At 37.3% G+C, this 12,054-nt stretch overlaps 1 pseudogene; it reads right to left on the reverse strand.

Moving 5' to 3' along the window:
• Positions 1 to 5,452: 5,452 nt before the first annotated feature.
• Positions 5,453 to 12,054, reverse strand: part of LOC149192496 (110 kDa U5 small nuclear ribonucleoprotein component CLO-like) — a 118,866-nt pseudogene continuing 112,264 nt past the window's right edge.

Here is a 12,054-nt window from a genome sequence, read left to right on the forward strand (position 1 = left end):
ATCTTCTTCCCAGTTTCTAACTGTCAGTCACTTTCTCACACATTCTCAGTCCTTGATAAATGCATGGGCACACCTTTCTTCTACAATATTTAGCTAGGCATTGTGTAGCTCTTGAAACTAAGGCTTAAGCATAATACACTATGCAAGGCTATGCTGACAACTAGCGTGCACTCTCCATTTACAATCCCTCTCACTCTAGTTGTAATTGTAATTCTATTCCAATGAGTTTTCCCAACTATCGCTCTTGCACACCTTTTATTTCACAAGTGTTGCTTTCACTTTTGTGACTATTAATTTTTCTTGCTTTCACTTTAACAAGTGTCATTTTCATGTTATATTCACTCTGGAATACGTCGCCTTCAATTACTTAGGATTTTGCAAGTGTCGTTTTCACATTTTCTTACTATTGAAATGTCACTTCTATTGTTTCAACTCTTGTATGTGTCACACCTTGTAGAAAATCATGTAGATTCACAAGCTCATGCAATGTACTAAAGCAAAAGACAAGAATCTACTTCTACTTTCAACCAGCGGAAGCCAATAGATCAATGAAAACAATAATATAAAGAGGAAGATAAATCAATGGCACATAACACAATAAGTTTTCCTGAGGAAATCCACAGCTCAAAACCCCATTTTATATATAGAATTAATCAGAAATCCAAGATGATGATACAATGCGTGTTCTCACAATAATAATCCCAGCACTCAGTATGATCAATCTCCCAAATCACAAGCAAGATCAAGCCAAACCTCAACCTCTTCTGCTTCTCTCCAAGCCCCTATTTCCTTGCGCAATTCCTATGGATGAATAGCCCATATTTATGGGAGAACAGTTCATCCAAAACTATGAAATCCACACAAAGTTCAATTCCAGATTGCATGCATGATTTATACAAATCAGTAAATCATATAATTGATAGTACATTCTCCCTCCACTCTATTCTCAACTGGGTCTTTCTCATAACATGCATGAGTTTATAATGAGGGAATATTTAATTAGATGGATTAGCACTAGTTGAGTGCATTAGTGCATCAACTAACTGTTAACTCTCTTTTAGTACCACAAACAATTCGGAACTAATTTAACTGAACTTAACTCAGTAAATTGAGTTATCTAATTACAACTCACAATTAACTCATATTGGACCCCTATAAAATAGGGACAACATATACATGACTTCAGAAAGACTTCCAAATTGAAATTCCTAAGTCAATTAAGTTAATTAAAATTAATTAACTATTTACAAGTTTCTATGAGAATAGAATTTGATTTTAATTCTCAGTTTAATTCAAGGACAAATTAAAATGGAATTTCTAGATTCTATTTTTTACATTTCTTGTTGTTATTTCCAATAGACCTTTGCACATCACTAGAGGAATATCTAGCTCGCTCTTATTATTTTAATTAACTATTTACAAGTTTCTATGAGAATAGAATTTGATTTTAATTCTCAGTTTAATTCAAGGACAAATTAAAATGGAATTTCTGGATTCTATTTTTTACATTTCTTGTTGTTATTTCCAACAGACCTTTGCACATCACTAGAGGAATATCTAGCTCGCTCTTATTATTTTAATTAACTATTTACAAGTTTCTATGAGAATAGAATTTGATTTTAATTCTCAGTTTAATTCAAGGACAAATTAAAATGGAATTTCTGGATACTATTTTTAACATTTCTTGTTGTTATTTCCAACAGACCTTTGCACATCACTAGAGGAATATCTAGCTCACTCTTATTAATTAAATGATCCTACATATCATAATAATATGCACTAGACACATTCCTATAACTTAGCATACTTTTTTATCACATTCGACCCTTATGTTGCAACTTGTGTTATAAGTGTCATAAAGTGTTGTTTCAATGATCCCACTTAGAAATAAGTGTCGCTTTGCTGTCATATCAAGGTTTGATTTTTTTTCATGAGCCTTATGCATATTCTTGGCTTGTATTGATGGCTTCCATGTGTGTGATCTATGTTTGAGTCTTGTTTGGATGCTTTTCCCTCTCTTACTCTATTGGTCTCGCACTCATCCATTTTGGAGCTCTTCTTGGTCCTACTTCCCAGTGCAAGTTATGAAAGCTTAAATCCTTCACTAGGTGATGAGCACAACCAATTCATGAGCCTCATTGATCATATCTCTCCCTCCTATAATTGTGCACCAAGTTTTTCCTAAGGTCATCTCCTATGGCCGCGCATTCAAAAGCTTCAAAGCATAGTCACCTAAACCTTCTTACATTTATTAACTTACTGCATTTATTTTTGAGCAATTATACCTTGTATATCATATGAAACACTTCTAGTGGCCCTCTACAAAATAAATATGTGCCATACAAGGTCTCTTCCCTCTCACAGTGTATTAAGCCTTTCCCAGGGAAAAATGACTTGCCTTCCATTTCTTTCCTTAGCCAACTATGCAATCTCCTCTCCAAGTGAGCCCTCTTGGGTGTAGAGTACATATTTAGTGAAAAATCAGCCATTGTTGAATAAAAATACACCCAACAAAAGGATATCCCTTTCAGAGTGTACTTCTAGGAAAAAAGGACCCTTAAAGCGCACTTCCGGAAAATAAGGACCCTCGGAGCACACTTCGGGAAAACAAGGATCCTATGAACACACTTTTGGAAAACAAGGACCCCCTTGTCCCTTTCAAAGTGCACTTCAGAAAAACAAGGTTTCTCTCTCCCTTCCAAAGTGAAAAACACACTCTTAAGTAACAGTGTGCCCCTCCTTGTCTCTTGTGACTGTGCCTTGTGCCCAAGTAGTCCCTCTCTCTCCCCCCTGAACGTATGGTGCACTCTTAGAAAATAGTGGGGTCATACCTTACTCATTGTCTATCTCAACTGTGCTTTAATATCTCCTATTCCTTTGGGCCTAGGGCATGTTTCATTTTTATTCAACAAGTTCATCACATTGTCCCTTGTACTTTCCCATTGTTTTGGACCTTGAATAAGTCCTCCTCGTAGCACAAAGCACAATTTTAGCGGACAATGTTGCTTTGCTAAGCCACTGTTGAACTTAGTTTCACTCTCCTCATCAAGCCTTTCCTTCTCAACCCTTTCATAGGCCTATCACAAGCAACTTCTTCCATGTGAAATATAGAGATAGAAAAAATGATTTCCATACTAATTTTTCCTTGTCATGAGTGAACTTCATTGGAAGGTGTACCATTTCAACATGCCAAGGAGATGATCAAGGAGGATGCCAAGGAGAAGAAGCACTTGCAGAGAAGAATCACAAAGAATAATCATCATGAAGACATGAAGCATATATTGTACCGTGATGTAATGAAGACATTGCATGATAACTCAAAAGGTCCCAATGTTGATCCAAGACCCTTTGGAGGGCAAAGATGAAGAAAAAAAACAGATCTTTTATGAAAATAAGTATAAAATAGATCTACCATGAAGAATACAAGACATATCAACAAGAAGAGAAACTTTGCATTGCAACATCATCATGAAGATTCCTAGTCATCATTGCCAAGTCACGGCCTGTACAAGTGTCATGAAAATGTTATGTGTGTCTATGTGTCTTGCCACATCATACGTGGAATGTAATGATTTATTATCAAAAGAATAATAGCAAAATGCAATATGTGGAATTCCAAGAGTCACATGTAGAATATGAAAATTCATAGCCATATATGGAAAAGAGAGTCATTAGGAAAAGTCCAAAAGTATTATAGATGTTCAAAGGTCATTTAGAAGTCCAAGAGTCACAAGGGTTGTTCTAGAGTCATGGTGATATGAAAGGTCTTTCCTCTTATTATAAAAACAACCTCATAACTTAAGCAAAGGGCTTTTGGAGGCTCAGAATTTGGAGAGCTAGCCTTGGCTTCTTCAACTTGGAATAGGAAAGAAAGTAATTCTTTTGGAGAAGTGATAAGTGACTTAATATTCCACTACTAGAGCTAGTGGCTCATTGTTGTAACTGTGTACTTGGATCTTTCACCTAATAATTGAAACTTGTTGAACCAACACAATTTCATTCATGTATCGTGAATGTTTTAAAGCTATTCTTTGGATGCTTGTGGTATATGTTGTGTTTATATGTACTAAAAAAATTGAACTATTTTGATGGCTTTGGTGCTTATCTTGTTGAATGTGTGTTTTATTTTCCTCCATGAATCATTGTTATCTTATCAGCTAATTTGCAAGTTTATCAACGAATATTTCCTCGCTCTCATGTGCCTCTCTTAGGATAGCACTATTACTTTCCTTCTAGAGACTCACTCTCATATCCCACTCATGAAGGTCTCCTTTTACACATTGCAATTGGTGTTCCATAATGTAAACTTAATTTCTTGTTCAAAGGTTATGTGTATAATATCTTATGTTATCCATTAAAACCAAGGAAAACCTTAAGTTATGGTGGCCAAGTTGATACTCTAGATGGGGCTCCTACTCCAAACGTTGTGAGGTATAATTGGGAATTGACAACAGAGAGAACCCCTATAAGTTGTTAGTATCCAACACCATCAGTAGGTGATCCTTCATTAGAATCAAATGCCATCATTTATCCTCCACATCTAGACAAAGTGAAGAATAGTTCGTAGGTGGACTGCTTTCTCCAAATGACAATAAAATACACAAAGAATAAAACCATAACATTGAGATACATCATGTAACTTAGGGTGATCCAATATGAATGCAAGGTTCATCAATAATAAATCACTAAAAGTCTTGATGAGCTATGGGGGAAACAAGCAAATAAGATTTTGTTGATAGGGAAAAAATGTCTTGCCAACAGTTAGGGGGCCTCCCTAGAGTGAAGTCCTATTTAGGCCTCACATCGCTTGGAATAAGATCCCCATATGGTATGCGGGACCAAATACCACCATGTATGTTTTTCTCTTGGCTGTAAAGTGCAGAAACAAAGTGTGAGATGAAGTGTTTGATGTCTGAATAATGAGGATGAAATCAACTCTCAATTAACAAGCTAGTAAAATAATGTATAAGAACCTAATAAAAACAATGAGAACAATATGCCTTAAAAGAAACAAGTTAGCTAACAAAATCTTAAGACTTATAAGCAAGAAGATACTAGAAACTAGTTGCAAATCACTTCATAGTTAGTTTTTAGCATAACATGGAGTAAAGAAGGAAAACACTCAAAACAAACATATAAGTTGTAGTCATGAATTAGTTCATCAACATAAATCCAACATGAAAGTACACATACAAACTTAATTGGAGTATCAGTTAGCTAGTACAAATAATAGAGGAATGCATGGGAATTTGTGCCAAAATGAAGAACTTCTCATTTATAATGTTGTCAATTCAAATAAATGTGCCCCAAGGCCATCAAAACTCAATAGTGGGGTTGGAGAAATTCATATCATCCTCAAGGCCAAATCATAGCCTCACCACAGCTCACCCTTTTGTCTTCCAAGAGTTGGGTTCCTCTAGCTCCTTAAGCACAAAACAACTATCTAAAGCTACTAAAGAGGTACCTCTCGAGCACCCCATTGAAATCCTTGTGCAATGGAATCCTTTACAAAATTTAGTAAGTTTTTTTAACTTCACTAGGGAGTGTGTCATCTTCAAGTATGTTTAGACCCTACTTATCCAGTCCAAATGACCATATTAATCAAGATGCAAGTAAATCTAAATCATATGTAGTCTAAAAAAGTAATATAACCCAAATTCTTACATGACACATCTATGTTGACCACACCATTCTCTATATCCTTTCCCAAACCCTTCTTTAGTGGTTATGCAAGCATATTAATCTTACTTTTCTTATTTAGAGTTTTGGAAAAACATTTCATCAAAGATGACTCCGCTACTATTTTACAAAAGGGAACTAATGGATCTACTACTTTCACTTATACTTCTGAATAGATCTCTCTAAGGTCATTCATAATAGAGTCTAAATAGATCTCCCTAGTCCATAGAATGGTATATTCCCCTAACTCCTCAACCTTTGTAATGACTAATGGATAGCTCTTACTAATTTTATGAATTCCTTCCACCATCTTTGGTAATTCACTTGGGTTCAAAGGTTCAATTACTATTTTGAAAAATAATAGTGTGGTAAAGTGTAAAAGGCGGAAAATAAATACAACTTGATCAAGATACTCATGACATAGTGTTCCTATCTTCATAATTGAAGCGTCTACACCCTCTATTACAACCCAAGTTCCAATGAGTGATTTGCTTATAAGAATTTGATATCGAGCTTGGTAGATCAACAATTTAGTTACTTCCTTAACTATCATGCCATCCTCATCATCAAGATAACATCCCTCTCTAAGTACCCATATAGTTTGGGCAGATTGGATTGTGCCACTATAGACTATACCCAATGTATAAAAAACACTGCAATCAAAATTTGGATATAATTTAGTTACATTCAACATAACAGGGCCTTTAGGGGCACAATCTTTCATAGCTTGGACAAGAAGTTTGTATTGGGGACTAATGTCTATATGCTCTATCTTCTTAGTTGCAACATCCTTAGCAGAGGGAGAATGTTTCACCAACAATGTCCATGAAGCCAATTGGAGACCCAAATATAGAGCTATAAGATAACCTTAGTAAGGACGTTGCATTAAGTTTATATGCAACATCACTAAGTGTCACTTTTAACTCTGTTAGGGTGGTTTTAACACTCTTCATGTGTTCACCAATGACTTGGTTGTAAATTTTTACCTATAGTTGGGGGTGATCCAGATTTAAACAAGAACGCAGAAAATTACAAATATAATGATAAATACAAAGATGCAGTAGAAATAACACTTCATTTCATTAATATCAAGTACTGAAATATGCTTACAAATAGAATGGAAATAAGACTAGCTCGGGCGATGGTAGCTTATCTCTGTGAAGAGATGTGGTGGCTACATGCCTCTAAATTGTATTACAATGAGGATCAGAGGGCTATTTATTGTTTATAATCAATGGAAAACCCTAAACATCTAAAAACCTAACCCTAGGAGATGAAGCGCCAAACTATGGGCCCTGTTTGGGTAAATTTGTACATCAATTTCCCGGGTTCATAACTTTGGCATACGATCTTCATTTGGCGTGAAAAATACCTCGTTAGAAATATCTACCCAAGAACTACAACTTTTGATGACCAAAATTGGTGTTTCACTCATGTTGGTCCTAGTTTTTCCCAAAAAAATGTTGTTTAGGTCGTCAAAACAGCTCCGGAAATTTAGGACCCAAAAAATTGCCAAAAATAGTAAATTGTGCTACAAATAAGGAAACTGAAAAACTGAAAGAAAAAATGGTAGGGGTCCAAGTGGAATAGGTGGGTGGCCACCAATATCCAACTGGATCATTCCTCCCCCCTTAGGAAGCAATGGTCCCCATTGCGTTGAGTTCCTCCATGAGATGAGGAATCTTTTGCCGAACTTAGTCCCTAGTGAGCCACTTGCACTAGTGAAGGAGTTGGCCTACTTTGACAACTTGATATAGTTGGATCCTTTGCTGTTGAGTATTATTGATTTATGTGTCCATGATCTGGTCATCGATGGCTTGTTCCTTGCAATCTAGATTTAACTCTGTGGGTGTGAGATATTCTACAATGTCTGATGTGTCTAACAATGGTGGGGAGTATGGTCGATGGCAGTCCATGTTGAAAACTCGGTGCAGTCCAAGGAATGGGGGAATGCTGAGCTTAAATGAATTATCTCCCACATCCTTGGTAATGGTGCAAGGACCATATTGGAGTGGTTTAAGTTTTTGATAGGCTTTGGTAAGGCATTCCTTTTGCAAATGCAACCAGACTTTGTCTCCCACCTGAAACTTGTGTGGCACATGATGTTGATCATGTTGCTACTTGTACTTGGCATTTCATTTCTCGAGAATGTCGTGGACCTGCTGGTGGGTATGTTCGATGTGCTTAATGAAGTTTTTTACCTTATTGGTTTTAGATTGGACATGAGCTGAATCTTCCTGAGTAGCTACAAATGGCATGGCCACATCAATGGGACATAGTGGTTGGAATCCCAAGCCCACCTGAAAAGGATTGTGGCTAGTCGAGCTATGGAGAGCCCATTCATAGTTGTGTTGGACATAGGGGAGGCTCTCATCCTATGTGCGTGGATGATTTGAGTTGTACAAGTGCAGAATGTGTATGATCATCCTGTTGACAACCTATGTCTGGCCATCAATTTGGGGATGGAAAGTTGTGGACTTAGTGAGCTTGGTGTCCAACATCGACTAGAGACTGGACCAAAACGTACTAAGGAACTTGTTGTCCCGATTTGAGATGATATACTGTCGGATCCTCAAGTGTACCCACACTCATTCAAAGAATATTTTAGCAGTGGCTTCCGCTGTGATATTCTTCTTGCAGGAAAACATAATGGCCATGTTCGAGAATCTATTGATGACCAAAAAAAAATAGTCGTTGCCATGCTTAGCAGAAGGAAGGCTCGACATGTAATCCATGGAGATGGATTCCCAAGGTTGACTAGGGGTAGGTAGTGGAGTATAGAGGCCTTGATTCTTGAAGTATTTCTATATAAGTATAGTATCTATTTCAACTTTAAGGCTTACCTTCACCCATATTGATTAATGATCACCCTAAGCATGCATCAATTTACCCAATGCCCGATGCTTCTCCATTACAATTGGGGGGGAACTCAATTGTATCAAGCGTGAATGTTTTATTCAGTCAGAGGATTGGTGGAGGCAAGCAATTGGTGTGTGTAGGAAACTACGATCGATTTATACCCTGCTTGACAAGAAAGGGAGAAAGAACCTAAACCCGCTATGCTGAAGCATTCATCCTGTCACTATATATTATTGAGTAGTGGCACCAATTATAAAGAACTAGAGGGATAAGGTTATCCCTGAACTGAGAAAGGTTGGTTGGCTCTTCTTATCTTCTCATCCCACCCACCAGATGGTACTGGCCTACCTAACTATATAGCTGAAATGCGAAAAAAGGTTGACTGCTAAATATAGGTTTATCCCTCGACCACCATCCAGGGAAGTGGTTTTAGCCAACCTACCTATCTTTTAAGGAGGGGCCACACTATTCTTTCTTGGATATAATTGTTAAAGAAACTCATCCTATTTTTTCTTACTAGGTCTCATTACAAGTGATTTTGGCTGTTGCATATATGAACAAAATAAACTAAAACTATTTTATTAAGGAATGATAAAGATAAAGAATTTTCAGTTTTTCTCTATTCAATAATAGAGAAGTTACTACACCCTTGAATGAAATGAATTTCAAGAGCTGGTCCAACCATGTTTCCAAGTGTTGCCATCCTTATTTCCTTTGACTGAGTGTGAGTACCACTAAGGCCCCTGGTCCCATAGTAGCCATCATGTACGCGAGAAGTACTCCATTAATATTCGTTACCTCGTTGACTATGAACAAGTTACAGTTCCACTGGCATCCTTTCTTGCTTGAAAGGCAGAACCTGTTTACTCAAAGCTAGAGCTTATTGTAGAGTCCGTGAAAAAGGCATTACCCATGACATCCTTTCTCTTTCCATAGCCATAACCCTTTTCGAAATTCAAACAATTTTGAAAGAGGGTTCATTATTTGTAACCAGTAAATTATCCCACAAAATAAGGGATGGAAGCACCTCACCTAGCACCTAAGGGAGATCCTTTAGTTCAAGATCAAAGGCTAGCAGCTTCCCTTTGCTTGGTTCCAGATTCATAATGAATAGGAGAAAGGGTGACAGGAGCAATTCATGAAGTTGAGTGAGATATTGGTACGCTTCAATCAGATCTTTATGCCCTTAACATTGAATCAGAAGCTCACCCTCCCATTTGGACCTATACGACACAAAGTGTCATGCCATCTGTACTAAACAACGTATGACCTTGATACCAAATGCCTTAGACCAGTTGAGCTCCTTACAACGCATCCCATTAATTAATAACTCTACACACTATCCCAAGTGAAAGTGAAAACCAATGAATGCTAAGCAACTCTATGCCATCTCAGATAGCCAAGTGTCTTATCCTCTCCACCGGGAACAAGATGAACCTTCGCGGACGAGATGGGCATGTATGCAACTAGTGGAGGATTGAAAACGCTTTTATTGAGGTTGCCTCACACATGGGAAATCAAAATTGAAACCCCAAAGAAAGCTAACTGCATCCATAAACCAACAAGCATGATCGGTTAACCACAGGCACCCCCTATATGGGGATTGGCAACTAGTGGTTTGTTTAAATGAACAAGAGACTCAACAAAGGTTGGGAAAAAATCTTATGTCTGATTGAGCATTTCAATACCTTTATATCTTATTAAACAAGCATTGGATAATTAAGTTCATTCATGGTCGAGGGTCCATAAGTCTCAAACACCTGATGGTGTTACATAAATTTACTATAAGTTTTGAAACATCCTTGCATGCATGCCAGATATAAGAAAGTTTTCCAGCAAGTAATTTGAAAGCAGAAGCAAGTGTGGGGGGGGGATTTCTAAAGTTTTGATTTTGAGTTCGGGGACAAAATTAATTGAATTGACGGGGTACATCTGAGCTATGGGAAATCATGATGACTACATTGCCTCTAGTACTTGGGTGTCAAATTTTGGATGATACCTACCGGTACGATTTTAAGCCATTTTTAGGCATTGTGTAGATATTTTTGTAGGGTCATGAGAACTCTCAAAATAAACCTAAGTTCGTGAAGCCACTTAGGAATTTCCATAAATTCCCCTACAGTACTTAGCTCTTGCACCCTCAAGCATTGATTTTGTATCTATCACCACTCCTTTTTGTCCTCCCATTCGACGGTCCAGTCGATTGCATGGACTTACAAGTGATGCTTTATATACTAAGCTTGTTTCTTTTGCATAAGAAAAAGGGTTGACATCAGTGGAAGAGACTTGCAGGGAGAGAAAGAGACTACTCCCTAGTTCAGATCGAAACCAACCCCATGAGCATATTGAAGGTATTCCAGTGTCCCAATTGAACATGATGTACAGACTACTAGCGTTTCATATCCCCCTCAGGAACATACATAGCCGGCTGGAGATGCGGGTACTACAACATGATCAGTTGTACAATTAAGGTATACCTACAAGCACAGAAGAGTGACATTTTGGACTGGTGCAACATTCAAGCATTTAGTGAAACTTGAAGTGTGAGGATCTGGATCCTTATCTCCACCAGTGTAATAGAAGGTCCCATTATGGCATACAGAGGAGGGGACATGGAATTATATTGCAAATAGAAATTAGTGAGGGAGAAATTATTCTATTTATAATGCTGATCCAGAATATTACTGAAGATGGGAAAAGGTGGTAGAGAGGATGGGATTTTTCCAAAAACATTAAGTAACTTTGTTTTGAAGAAGGACAATCATTTTCTCCACCCAAGTATTATAATTAACCCTATTCAATTATGGAAACATCCACTTCTAATACATTATCGTGGGGCTCTTGAAATCTCTTTAAAGGAGATTACCACCCATTAAAATAGAGAGCATCTATTTTAGACTATGTTTATGCTGGTTAATTTACCTTTTAAGATAGAGAGGGCCCATACAGGATTTTATGGATCACTTTAGGTATATATCTCTCCTTTTCCTCTAGTATCCGGACCGTATGCTATGTCTAGTCTTATAGGGCTCTCGCACTGTAAGGGTTGGCGGACAATGGAAACCGGGTCATTGCCCATGTCAGTGAATGGAATGCCTTTGAATAATTGGATATTCAAATTCCTTTCCTTTTTGAAATATTTTCTAACATGTCTTAAAATTTGATACAGTCGACCTTCAAGATCGAGAAACCACATCTCCATCTCATTTCAAGATGACTAATCAAAACATTGGGGATAAAGCCCTTGTTTTCTTTTATGTGTTCCAAATCCTAATTATAACCTTGATGCCCATAAGCGCTAATATCGGGACTTGAAATATTTTTTACTTTTTTATCATCAAAGAAGATTTAGTCCCCGATGCTCAACATACACAATGGGACCCACTGATGCTTTGATCCCCTCAAACAAGTCTTGAACTCAGACCTAATAGACATTGAAATATTTATGTAATCACGCTAAATGTCTTAGTCCTTCAACACCTGAGGTAGGGATTCTTCTTCATCCCCTTTCAAACC

The sequence above is a fragment of the Pinus tabuliformis genome, chromosome 2_2 (assembly GCF_031772625.1).
Source record: "Pinus tabuliformis cultivar Carrire ecotype Pingquan chromosome 2_2, CPIR1, whole genome shotgun sequence".
Classification (NCBI taxonomy): domain Eukaryota; kingdom Viridiplantae; phylum Streptophyta; class Pinopsida; order Pinales; family Pinaceae; genus Pinus; species Pinus tabuliformis.